Consider the following 12,435-nt stretch of genomic DNA (forward strand, 5'->3'; position numbering starts at 1 on the left):
GAGCACGACAGCTGCCCGGCAACCGACGGACAAACACAAACACAGGCGAACGATTTTTTGTGTGCGGTGTGCAAAAACAAAGCCACTGAAGAGATACACAAATGCATAACAGCTCGGTTTATCATTTTTAAACGGCGTAAGTTTACACACACAAGGGCGCGCGCAAAACCTCCAGTGTAATGCTGTGCATTATCCGTAACTGTAATGTAGAAAACTAATAAAAATGTATACAATCACAGCTGTTATTGCAATCCACTTCTGGATAAAGGGGGCCTTTCCCACGCCTGCATGACTCCGATTAGCGCGGTTGGCTACGTGCGGTGCGAAAGAAGTTCAACATACACAGACTCATACAGAGACCCATAGACTCACAGAGACCCATAGACTCAGAGAGACCCATAGTTTGTCCTTCTCCTGCACCTCCGATTAGCAGGGTTGGCTACGTGCGGTGCGAAAGCGATTTGAAGCATGTTTTATTGGGGGGGGGGTGGGGGGCAGAGCTTTGTGATGTCATATTTGAGGGGGGTCTGACTTTTTGTGACGTCGTGTGACGAAGGGGGGGGGGGGGGTCAAAAATCGTCCAAAATCGCGTGACTTCATTTATGGACGGCCCTACTGTGATAGTACGCTCGCTCTATGCTCCGCTCCTTCGACAGAGCCACGCGTGATGGATTAAAGAGCCGCATGCAGCTCGGGAGATGCCAGCAGGCCACCGCTGTGACAGAGGGTCACCACCAGGTCGACGAGCAGAGCTGCAGTGGCTGCCTTTTGCCAAGACGGAGCGCCCCCTTACAGCGTTAAATGTTTGAGACCGTGAGCATAACGACGACGATGCGATTGGCCAAAGCGGAGCCACGATATACGAAGAGCCTCTCGGTGCGGCCGTGCGAGACAAATCAAATACCGGGGGCCCCATCTGACCTATTGCCGCACAACCCCCCCCCCCCCCCCCCCACCGAGCTGATAATGTGGTTACTACCCCACTGCAACTTGGCTTGCGAGATGCGACGAGACCGGCCGATGTGGTCACACACACAAAGACACAGAGAGGCTGGCGGCACACGCGCGTGCCACTCCGTGTATGAATTCGACGGGGATATTAGCGCGATGAGATGAAGTCACGAACGCTTGCTGTGAACAACAACAAAAACCCACATCCCCCCCTCCCCCATCAGAATCCACCGACCATAAACATCAATTCGCTCCCCCCCCCCTCTCTCATCTCTACATCACACATCACGGCCACTTTAATGTGACAGCCGCGATATTGACGTTGACGCGTTGGCAAGCACGCCAAGACGTGATAGCTCTTAATAGCTCCCCCTCCCCTCTCGCCACCACTCGTCCTGCACTCTCTCTACTCGCCATCGCATCGCCACAGTCTTGACCCCCACCCCGCCTCCCCCCATATACCCATCGCGTTTATGTAACTGCTGTACGAGAAACGCAATCTCAACTCAATAACATTAGCCGTATGAAGGCAATGATGTATTTATTTAGAACGCTCGGACGTGGAAATGGGCAAGGATTTATTTTTTATGTTGAGATCTGACACATTTATGACCTTTTAATTATGCAGTTATGGCACTCAAATAAAATGAGAATTTTTCTCTTCTACCCGGCCATAGACAGCTGCTGTGTAGCAATTCGCGTACAATCAAAATGTGAGCGAGGTTTACGATCAAGACTTAAACATGCCCAGGGATCGCTTATAGGAGGACACTATTGAAGAAAAAAACACATCCAATGATTGGATTTAATTTCCACAAGAAACGAACAGTAAGTATGACATTAACACGTACTTAAATGTCAATCGATCATTTGTGATGCGTTACGTTTCTGCATTCTCGGAACTAAACTTGGCGAGGCGCAAAGAGGAGCACGTGGATTCGAGAGCACGACGCATCAGGTCAAAGGCATCATTATAACCGTCGAGAAAAGTTCCACTCGCTCTGTGCGGGTTTGGTTTGTGCGATTTGGCGTATGAGCGGCTGACCGATTTCTACCCAAACTTCGTTCCAGTGGCGGCTCCTGCAAAATCTCTCAGGGGGGGCAAATGTCTGGATGATTGATAAGGATAAGGTCCACCCATGCAATGGATAATTTAACAGCTTAAGCATGTAAAGGCAACTTCACTTCTTTAATATTAATGAAAAATAAAGTGACTCTTACAATACATCTTGTTTGTTTCTATACTCACTATTAATACAATCCACTCAAGTTTCTTTTATTTAAGATTCCACTAGGTGGCGACAAATTATATTGTTGGATGAAACGTGCTTACGTATGATGACGTAAGCACATTAGGGCGAGCCGTCCCGGAAGCCATAGAGAATGCATTGCAGCGCCCCCCGGTCGAAAAAAAACATCTTTGAATGTAAGTCTATGGGGCCACTCGGGGCGATTCTCAGCCGGAGTGAAATCGCCCAAAAAGAGGCGGTACTCCACAGAACGTGACATGACGCTGATTGGACTATATCCAGAGGCACAGTGACGGCTAGCGTGACTCTGTGGTTGAATGACATTGGTGGTGCGTCGCCCAATCGCCCTAATGAAGAAACCGCCCCTGCTTCGTTCTATGAAGCGGGTTGAATTCACTCAACGTGCGCCTACTCCAGGGGCCGCCAACCAAAATAACAAGACACATTTTACTTTTCGAATTCTGTAGTAAAAACAACAACAACTCAAGTATTTCAAGAGCCACAATGCGTTGTGGTGGTGAATATGGTGAGACGGTGGTGGTCCTTCATGAATGACGTCACAAAGCAGCAGCCATTGAAGAGCCGCCGGCACGCGGCTCCGGAGCCGCAGGTTGCCTACCTCTGGGCTATGCGGTAGGAAGTAGGACAACATTGTGTACAGTGTGTGTGTACAGTGTGCTGTGTGTGTGTACTGTGCGTGCTGTGTGTGTACTGTGTTTGTGTACAGTGTAATGTGTGCGTACTGTGTGCATACTGTGTGTGTGTGTGTGTACTGTGCGTGTACTGTGTTTGTGTACAGTGTAATGTGTGTGTACTGTGTGCGTACTGTGTGTGTGTGTGTACTGTGTGCGTACTGTGTGTATACTGTGCGTGCTGTGTGTGTACTGTGTGTGTACTGTGTGTGTACTGTGTGTGTGTACTGTGTGTGTACTGTGTGCTATGTGTGTGTACTATGTGTGTGTGTACTGCGTGTGTACTGTGTGTGTACTGTGTGCTGTGTGTGTGTACTGCGTGTGTACTATGTGTGTACTGTGTGTGTACTGTGTGCTGTGTGTGTACTGTGTGCTGTGTGTGTGTACTGTGTGTGTACTGTGTGCGTACTGTGTGTGTGTACTGTGTGTGTACTGTGTGTGTACTGTGTGCTACTCGGCAGCCAGCTGTCCCCTCGTGCGGTCTCGCTTTGTGCGCCACCTTTTTTAGAACGCATCTACTACTTCTACTACCGCATCGCATAGAGCGAGGGGAACCTGTAAGTGCGCTTAGGCAAGACACAGCTCGGGATGGGACGATGGGCGGATGGTTCAAAAATCATCACAGTGACAGCCAAAGAATGGAACTCGTCCTATTATATCACATCCGCCGCGGATATCTATATATATAAAATCGTGCATGTCTGTCTGTCTGTGTATGTGTGTGTGGATTTCGGACCATACGCACTTTCATTGGACGGCGGTTGCCCCTGGCAACAGCTAACGACGCCTTCGCCGCTTTCATTGGACGGCGGTTGCCCCTGGCAACGAGTAGCAACTTTTCGCCGCGGGGTGGACGTCATTTTTAATAGCGCGGGGGGGGGGGGACCGGCACCCGTACCCAGCGTTCGCCGGGTGGGAAAATCAGGCAAGGCGTGAGGCTCTGCACGGTGCTAGGCCTCGACACCCAACACGCCACTCTGAGGTAAATTCATACAAATTTCACGTCCTCTACAGAGTGGCGAGGGAGGCAGAGTGGCGAGGGAGGGAGAGTGGCGAGGGAGGGACTCAGCCTCAAAACGAGTAACTGGTGTGGCGTATTAACATCGCCACTGGGGAGACAAAGGCGGCCGGGCGTGGTGGATACAAGTCCCGGGCAAAGCCGGGTCATGACTATGTGTGTATGTGTTTATGTGTATGTCTGTGTGTCTGTATGTATGTGTGTATGTATGTGTCTGTATGTGTTTGTGTGTATGTGTGTGTGTATTGTGTATGTGTTTGTGTGTATGTATGTGTGTGTTTGTATGTATGTGTATGTCTGTGTGTATGCATGTGTGTGTATGTGTTTGTGTGTATGTGCGTGTATGTATGTGTGTGTCTGCAGCAAGCGCGTGTATGTGTACCTATGGACGCGCGCGCGTGTGTTGTGTAGGGGGAACGGTAGTGTAGTGCTTAGCGTGCTGCCTGTGTCTGTGTGTCTGTGTGTGTGTGTCTGTGTGTGTGTGTCTGTCTGTGTGTCTGTGTGTGTGTGTCTGTGTGTGTGTCTGTGTGTATGCGCGTGTGTTGTGTAGGGGGAACGGTAGTGTAGTGCTTAGCGTGCTGCCTGTGTCTGTGTGTCTGTGTGTGTGTGTCTGTGTGTGTGTGTGTGTCTGTGTGTCTGTGTGTGTGTGTCTGTGTGTGTCTGTGTGTGTGCGCGTGTGTTGTGTAGGGGGAACGGTAGTGTAGTGCTTAGCGTGCTGCCTGTGTGTGTGTCTGTGTGTGTGCGTGTGTGGTGTGTGGGGAGCGGTAGTGTAGTGGTTAGCGTGCTGTCTGTGTGTCTGTGTGTGTGTGTCTGTGTGTGTGTGTCTGTGTGTGTGTCTGTGTGTGTGTCTGTGTGTGTGTCTGTGTGTGTGTGTCTGCGTGTGTGTCTGTGTGTGTGCGCGTGTGTTGTGTAGGGGGAACGGTAGTGTAGTGCTTAGCGTGCTGCCTGTGTCTGTGTGTGTGTGTCTGTGTGTGTGTGTCTGTGTGTGTGTCTGTGTGTGTGCGTGTGTGGTGTGTAGGGGGAACGGTAGTGTAGTGCTTAGCGTGCTGCCTGTGTGTGTGTCTGTGTATCTGTGTGTGTGTGTCTGTGTGTGTGTGTCTGTGTGTGTGTGTCTGTGTGTGTGTGTCTGTGTGTCTGTGTGTGTGTGTCTGTGTGTGTGTCTGTGTGTGTGTCTGTGTGTGTGCGTGTGTGGTGTGTAGGGGTAACGGTAGTGTAGTGCTTAGCGTGCTGCCTGTGTGTGTGTCTGTGTATGTGTGTCTGTGTGTGTGTCTGTGTGTGTGTCTGTGTGTGTGCGTGTGTGGTGTGTGGGGAGCGGTAGTACAATGGTTAGCGTGCTGTCTGTGTGTCTGTGTGTGTGTGTCTGTCTGTGTGTCTGTGTGTGTGTGTCTGTGTCTGTGTGTGTGCGTGTGTGGTGTGTGGGGAGCGGTAGTGTAGTGGTTAGCGTGCTGTCTGTGTGTCTGTGTGTCTGTCTGTGTCTGTCTGTGTGTGTCTGCGTGTGTCTGTGTGTGTCTGTGTGTGTGTCTGTGCGTCTGTGTGTGTGAGGAGCGGTGGGTGTAGTGGTTAACGCTACGCTGCGCTACCAACCCGGCGAACCGAGTTCGATTCCCGCTCATGGCCACCACCGGTCAAGATTATTTGAACCTCCCATAGGTCGACTCAGCCTCAAACGAGTAACTGGTGTGGCGTATTAACATCGCCACTGGGGAGACAAAGGCGGCCGGCCGTGGTGGATACAAGTCCCGGGCGAAGCCGGGTAGTACAGCTAGTGGAGTGATAAAAAGCGGCACGCGTGTAGGTGCTAGCCAGGGTTGGATGGATGTTCTTGTAGGTCCGAGACACTTCTGATTCATAGGCCTTTGGTGATAACGTTCTCCAGTTTGTCCTGCTGCACCATACCGCCGCTCTCACTCGCTCGTTTCACGCGTAGCACACCAACGCATTGTCTGACCTTGCACTACTCTCTATTGAGAATGAGATTGTGCGAAAGACGCATTTGTCCCTCGCCCCTTATCTTTCGCCCCACCCTTCCCATATAAAAAACGACGCTCCTGCTCGTAGTCCCGATGTGTGTGGGGCAGTAAAGCCAATATTGCCCCACGTGTGTGGAGCAGTGAGGCCAATTTCGTCCCACGTGTGCAGGGCAATGACCCCAATCTCCTCGTCATCCTTGGACCCAGGGAGTATCGAGTTCGGGACTGAGGGCCGTGGAGTTCCCGTCCCCTCCTCCCCCTCCCGACATCGCAGTTTGTGCTCTGGACGAGGTTCCTGATTTAAAAAATACGTGTTTTTATTATTTGGCGACGCCGCTGGTGCACAAATCCAACTAACAACGAGACTCAACACATCCGTCAACAAAAACTGTGTGGTCTTAAAATAAATATGTATAAAATAAGCGACGTTTCGGGCAATGGGCATTTATTTGTAGTTCCCTGATTTGGTTAAGAAGTATAAACAATAACACGAATTCTGGTCAACCTCACAGCGGCTTTTGGCTCAGCCATAGAACAAAGATGCACTTTTAAATAATCAAGATTGAAAAGTAATTTCTTAAGAACTCCTTTTTGTATTTAGTTTGTTGTCCTTCCCCCCGCACCTCCAATTAGCACGGTTGGCGACGTACGGTGCAAAAGAAGTTCAACATATGTACTGACGGCAAGGAGCCGAGATCTCCCGGCTGAATACAAACTATTAATTTAAACCAACCCCGCATGGAGCAGCTCTGCTTGTTTCTTCGATAACTTTTTCAAAACAAATGCCTCTTTTTCACTTCATTGACAGCAGATTTTTTTTTTTGGATGAACGAGCAGACGAAGCCATTTTTAAACGAAACCATATACAGTACGTACATACATTGCACATACGTGCACTACAAAAATGACATTTGCTCAAAAAAAATGACACAATTTATTTGTATATATCTTTGAAGGCCGCACAGTGTTATTCGCGAGTGCATTGAGAATGTTTTTTTTTCTTAAAAACGACTGGAAACCTCTTCACTCAGACCCCACAGCAAGAAGAACCACCTCCACGTGTTGTCCACGGCAACGGTTGCGAAGCGATGCAATTCAATTGCGCTGAATTCGATTCCTAGAAGCGGCTTTTTGCACAAACCCATCGCCGTTTAATTCCACTAACAGCGATTTCTCAAAACAACCCTCCATCCAATTTCGACCAAGATCAATTTATAGAAATCTATATATATTAAAAATTCAATCCCATTAGCATAACACTAACCTCTGTGACAAAAGGCGAGGGTCAGCGGAAAGGAATTGATTGGGTGAAGTGAATAGCTGAGGCCGTCCAAAATTGAGTGGTTTTGCTAATGCACACCACCAGATCGGCCCCCAAATTGCGTCGTAACACAAACACCCGGACATGTTTAGTGCTCGCACAGCCCTCTTGCCAATCCGCTGCTGGACAAGGGGCCTCCCAATGCCACGCAGGTCACGTGGGATATTTGACCTCACTTTAACCACGCTGGTTATCGTGGTGAAGAGTACCTTAAGGACGTTGGTGCATTCTGCAGTACAACATTGAAAACTCATTTCTTTCATCATCATCATCACGATCCATGGGCAGATAGTCCCGTTGGTGTGCTCTGCAACATTTCGTGATGTTTCCACTTTCCTCTCTGTCTTGTAGTGCCAATATGCTCAAGTAGTGGCCACATCTTTCTGGCACCAACCTCTTACGATGTCGTCGTCAAACCATTCTCTGCTAGGTCTCCCTCTCTTTGTGGTTCCTTCCATTTTTTCCGAACACATTTGATTTTTTTCTGTTGTTGTTGTCCATCCTACATATGTGTCCATTTCTTTAGACCTGCTGTTGGTGTATAGTTTGTCCTTACCACGCACCACCGATTATCACGGTTGGTTACGTACGGTGCAAAAGAAGGTCAACATACATACGTACATACACTTGATTTTACTTCACTGTCCTATGATGCCTATCCATCCTTGCGGTTGCAGCCGAAAGCGCCTCTGTTGTTATGGATGGTGGTCGCCCATCTGAGCACTATCCAGGCTCAAACCAGATGTAGGCCAATCATTTTCAAAGACAATGCATATATTATCAGGGCATGTTTGTTTGCATGTTCAGTTCTCGTACATGTGGTTAATGCAGTACTTAATTCCTTGCAAAAGGATTCTATTTTGGTGTTTGAACACCTCAACACCTCCTGTTTTACTGCTAGAAAGGGTAAAACACTTCTTATTTTTTTTAATACAGACGTGGTCCTGATGTCTTGTGACTCCCAATTGATCCCTAAATGTCGTTTTCCTTTGCTTATTAATTTATATTCTTGGTTCTTTCGGTAAAGAAAAAAAAATGTTTCGGTAAAGTCACGTAGAAGGGAAATCGTCATCAGGTGTGAAATCTTGCTGTGGATTTCACACCTGATGATGATTGCTTATGTTGCAGTCAAAACGTCGCGATAATTTTTTATTGTTTTATATTTATATTATTTTATTATTTCCCTTCTACGTGACTTTACCGAAAGAACCAATAATATGAATCCCTGCAGTCACGAAAGCTTTAAATAAAAATTTTTAATTTATGTTTTCACACCCATTGGTATACAAAACATATTTAAGTTTTAGAGAATTGGGCGGTCACGAGACATCTGGACCATCCTGTACATGTGTTCAGCGAAAATACGTGAGGCCTTAACTCGCCCGGTGTTGCATTTGTTGGAGGTTGCGATACGCGTTTGAATGCACGGCTTCAAAATGCAAAAGTTATCTCTCTGAAAGACCGTTGGCGAAACATGATCAACTCGGTGCACTGAAAAGTTAAATCGCCCCAAGGCTTTCAGAGATAAAGTGACAGCACAGATTGGGGCCACCTTGTACATGAATGAGAAAAATAGTATTTGGCAAGAGCAGGTTGTCGGCTTTAACAAATATATTATTAATACATTTATATTTGCATGATTAGGGTGCTTGATAAAACGTGCCGTTCATCTCGGCTCAGTAGTACAGCAGTAGAGGGGCCGTCCATAAATGACGTTACACGATTTTTGACCCCCCCCCCTCGTCACACGGCGTCACAAAAAGTCAGATCCCCCCTCAAATATGACGTCACAAAGCTCTGCCCCCCCCAAAAAAACATGCTTCAAATCGCTTTAAACTATTGTCATTGTAGTGCGTATTTAATGTGGTGCTGCACTCTGATGTTGTAGGAGAAAACATTTATTAAAAGTCTATTTCATTAAGTGGAACGTGTTGTCTATATTTATTAAAAGTTGATGTGACATCACATTTCTCAAACTCCCCCCCCCCTCGTCACAAACGTCTGACCCCCCCCTAGGTGCGTGACGTCATTTATGGACGGCCCCAGAGCAAGTAGGATCTCTGACCCATCAGTGTGATTTCTTGCCGCACACAGCACTGAAAAATAAATTAGAAAATTAAGACAGGAACCTGCAGAAAAAAATATTGCGAATGAGAGGATCTCCTTGGGGTAAAATCCGATTATCCGCAATGCTTAGGAATACAAGGTCGTGGATAAGGAGATTTGCGGATATGACAAATTGTGTGCACATTTAAAATGTGTTGCCCAATGTTTTGGTGAGGTGAAGGATGAGGCGCTCCTGAGCATCGGTCTTTGTTTTTTTTGTTACATCAGCGTGACCTCGCGTGACCCCACGATGCCGCAGAGGATGAGCAATGGAAGCTTCGTCTCAGTTCTGTCGCACGGGAGGAACGAGGGAATTGAACCAAGTACAGGCAGTCCCCGACTTACGATGGTCCGACTTACGCTATTTCGATCTTACGATGGCGATATGACAAAATTGTAAAATATTTAACATTTCGCGCTGCAGGCAAACGCAGCAGCGTACGAGGTACGATGCTGTACGTTTTTTTTATAGCAGATAGGATTGTTTCCTGAAAAAACTTTCTATTAAATTGCAGTTCACATAGGTAGGCTAAGAATTGACCTTGTTTTTTTTACTTTACATTTTACTGTGCAATACAGTATTGTAATTAATACATACAGTACTGTATATAGTTTATACAGTACGCTACTGTAAATTGCTGTTTTGATAAATGATCACCATTCTTTAAGACTCCTGGGTAGGCTAGGCCATCTTCGACTTATGATATTTTCGACTTACGATGGGGTCGTCGTAACGCAGCTCCATCGCAAGTCGGGGACTACCTGTATTTACGTGTGTTGAACTTCTTTCGCACCGCACGTAGCCAACCGTGCTAATCAGAGGTCTGGGGGCAGGACAACTATGGGTGTCTGTGTATATGGGTCTCTGTGAGTCGATCAGTCTCTGTGCTAGTCTATGTAGAACTTCTTTCGCATCGCACGTAGCCAACCGTGATAATCGGAGGTGCCGGGAATCTCCCTCAAAGCGGGAGATTAAAAAAAAGTAGAATGGGTTGAGGTGTAAAGTGCGAATAGTTCCACGTTCGAATCACTAAATTCAAATGCAACCCTTTCTGCAAATGATGAGGAAAATCCTATCCATCGCTACAGGAAAATTCGCCGTACAATGGCAGGCTGGAAAGAGAGAAATTTCACAACACGCAAAAGATGTGCTGCTGACAAACCGCAGGTCTGACTCACCCGTACGCCCCTTGCTGCATGCCATGAATTCGCCAGTGCTGCTCTCAGCCTTGTCCAGGCCACCGGTTCAGTAGAACTGGGCACGCAGCTGTATTTGGCTACAGACCCCCCCCCCCCCCATGCGTTATTGCCATAGGCAGCCCACAAATCAGCGCGATCATCGAGGTGAGACAGGGTTTTGTGAAGTCTGTGATCCCAGTTTGGTGTCCGACAGATTGGGGAGGTGAAGGAAACAGAAATGTGGATTGCAAAGAACCCATACACAATATAAAGAATTACAGTATTTATCTCGCAAATAAATTAACAAGGTAATGATGTATTAATACAATTGAATCCACGCATTCACTCACATAAGCAGTGTTACTGTTAATCTTGTAAGTTATTTTTAAACCTTGTGGTAAATTTGTTTCACATTGGCAAGTGTTTTAGTTAAGGAATTTTCTCGAGAAACATCATGAAGCTACCTTAACTATAATTTACTTTGTAGTAAAAAAAATGTGAAAAGTAGAAATATAATCACAGGGCCCTTATAAACAAATCTGGTAGATTAACACCCGATAGAAAGCCGCATCACGCACAAAGCTCCCCAGTATAGCCTTAGTAGACTGTTGGCGCAAGTGTGTTAGCAAACACCGATGTAGGCCAGCACGGTACACGAGGGGATGGATGGCCAGCACCACACCCGGCCACCTTTGTATCCCAAGTGCCGATTTTAACACACTGCACTAGTTACTGTACTCATTTGAGGCTGAGTCGACCTAGGGGACGCCCAGCACCGGTTCACTGGTGTGTTGGTGGCCGTGAGCAGGACCCGAACTCATGTCGCGGGAGTTGGTAGCACAGCACGCTCACCGCTCCCCACAACCCCGCCTTAAGCTACAGACAAAACCCAGCGTGCGTTCCGAACCTACATCAGCCCATCAGCTGGCTGCCTTAGAAAGCTGTGGCCCCATCTTGCGTCGGTCTCGCCAAAGTGCAGGCAACAAAGCCGTCTCGATCGAATGGTCCACTCTCCAGCATTTCCGCGAACGTATGTAGATGTTGCTCACGAACTACTCTACCCCACCGTATGAATAAAGTCGAGGACTTGCACACACCTTCAACATATCAAACCTCGGGCTCGGCAACGATGCTCGTGTGCACACGTGATCAGAGCAGAGTGCCGGGCGGTGATAACGCAGCAAGTTGGTACAATAGGGGGCACAGGTGGTGCATCCTCCAGTCATCTCAGTCAACCCATGGCACCTGAATCTGTCCCGTGACCTCCTGCCGGCAGCAAGCCTTCAACACTTCACGTGGCCTCACAGTGCACCGAGCCTGGCACAGACGCCATGTTGGCGTCACCGCCACTTAGGTGACAAATGGTGGTTGTTTTAAGATTAACTTAAATGTTTGTCACGTGAACTCCACTCTTCTACAGCTGTAATTCATCCCCTTCTTGCAGGCAGGATTGGTGGACTACACAGCGATGAGGCCATCGCTTGCGTGAGATGCACACCTCCAGGACAGTGATGTAGCACAAAGAGTAGGAGGGAGTACAGCAAGTAGGGTTGGATGCACCGTGGGAGGTTTTCCTGCCTAAAAGGACATTTAGAAGGTGCCTTGTCTCAAAGAAAATTGAGATTTTTTTAAGTGCAGTTGGTGGATAGAATTTTAGGTGCTGTCAGGGCAATATCGCACAGCATTAGTTTTAGGAACCGAGGGAGTTGAATCTCCCAACCCCCAAAAATATTCAAACGCAAAAATGCATACCATGTTATCAATATTCTTGGTTCTTTCGGTAAAGTCACGTAGAAGGGAAATAATAAAATAATAAAAATATAAAATTCTCACGTTTCGACTGCAACACAAGCAATCATCAACAGATTGCTTGTGTTGCATCAAACGTCGTGAGAATTTTTGTTGTATATTTGTTTTATTTTATTATTTCCCTTCTACGTGACTTTAC

This window comes from Lethenteron reissneri, chromosome 52 (genome assembly GCF_015708825.2).
Source record: "Lethenteron reissneri isolate LAM-NWPU_2019-01 chromosome 52, ASM1570882v1, whole genome shotgun sequence".
NCBI classification, from domain to species: domain Eukaryota; kingdom Metazoa; phylum Chordata; class Hyperoartia; order Petromyzontiformes; family Petromyzontidae; genus Lethenteron; species Lethenteron reissneri.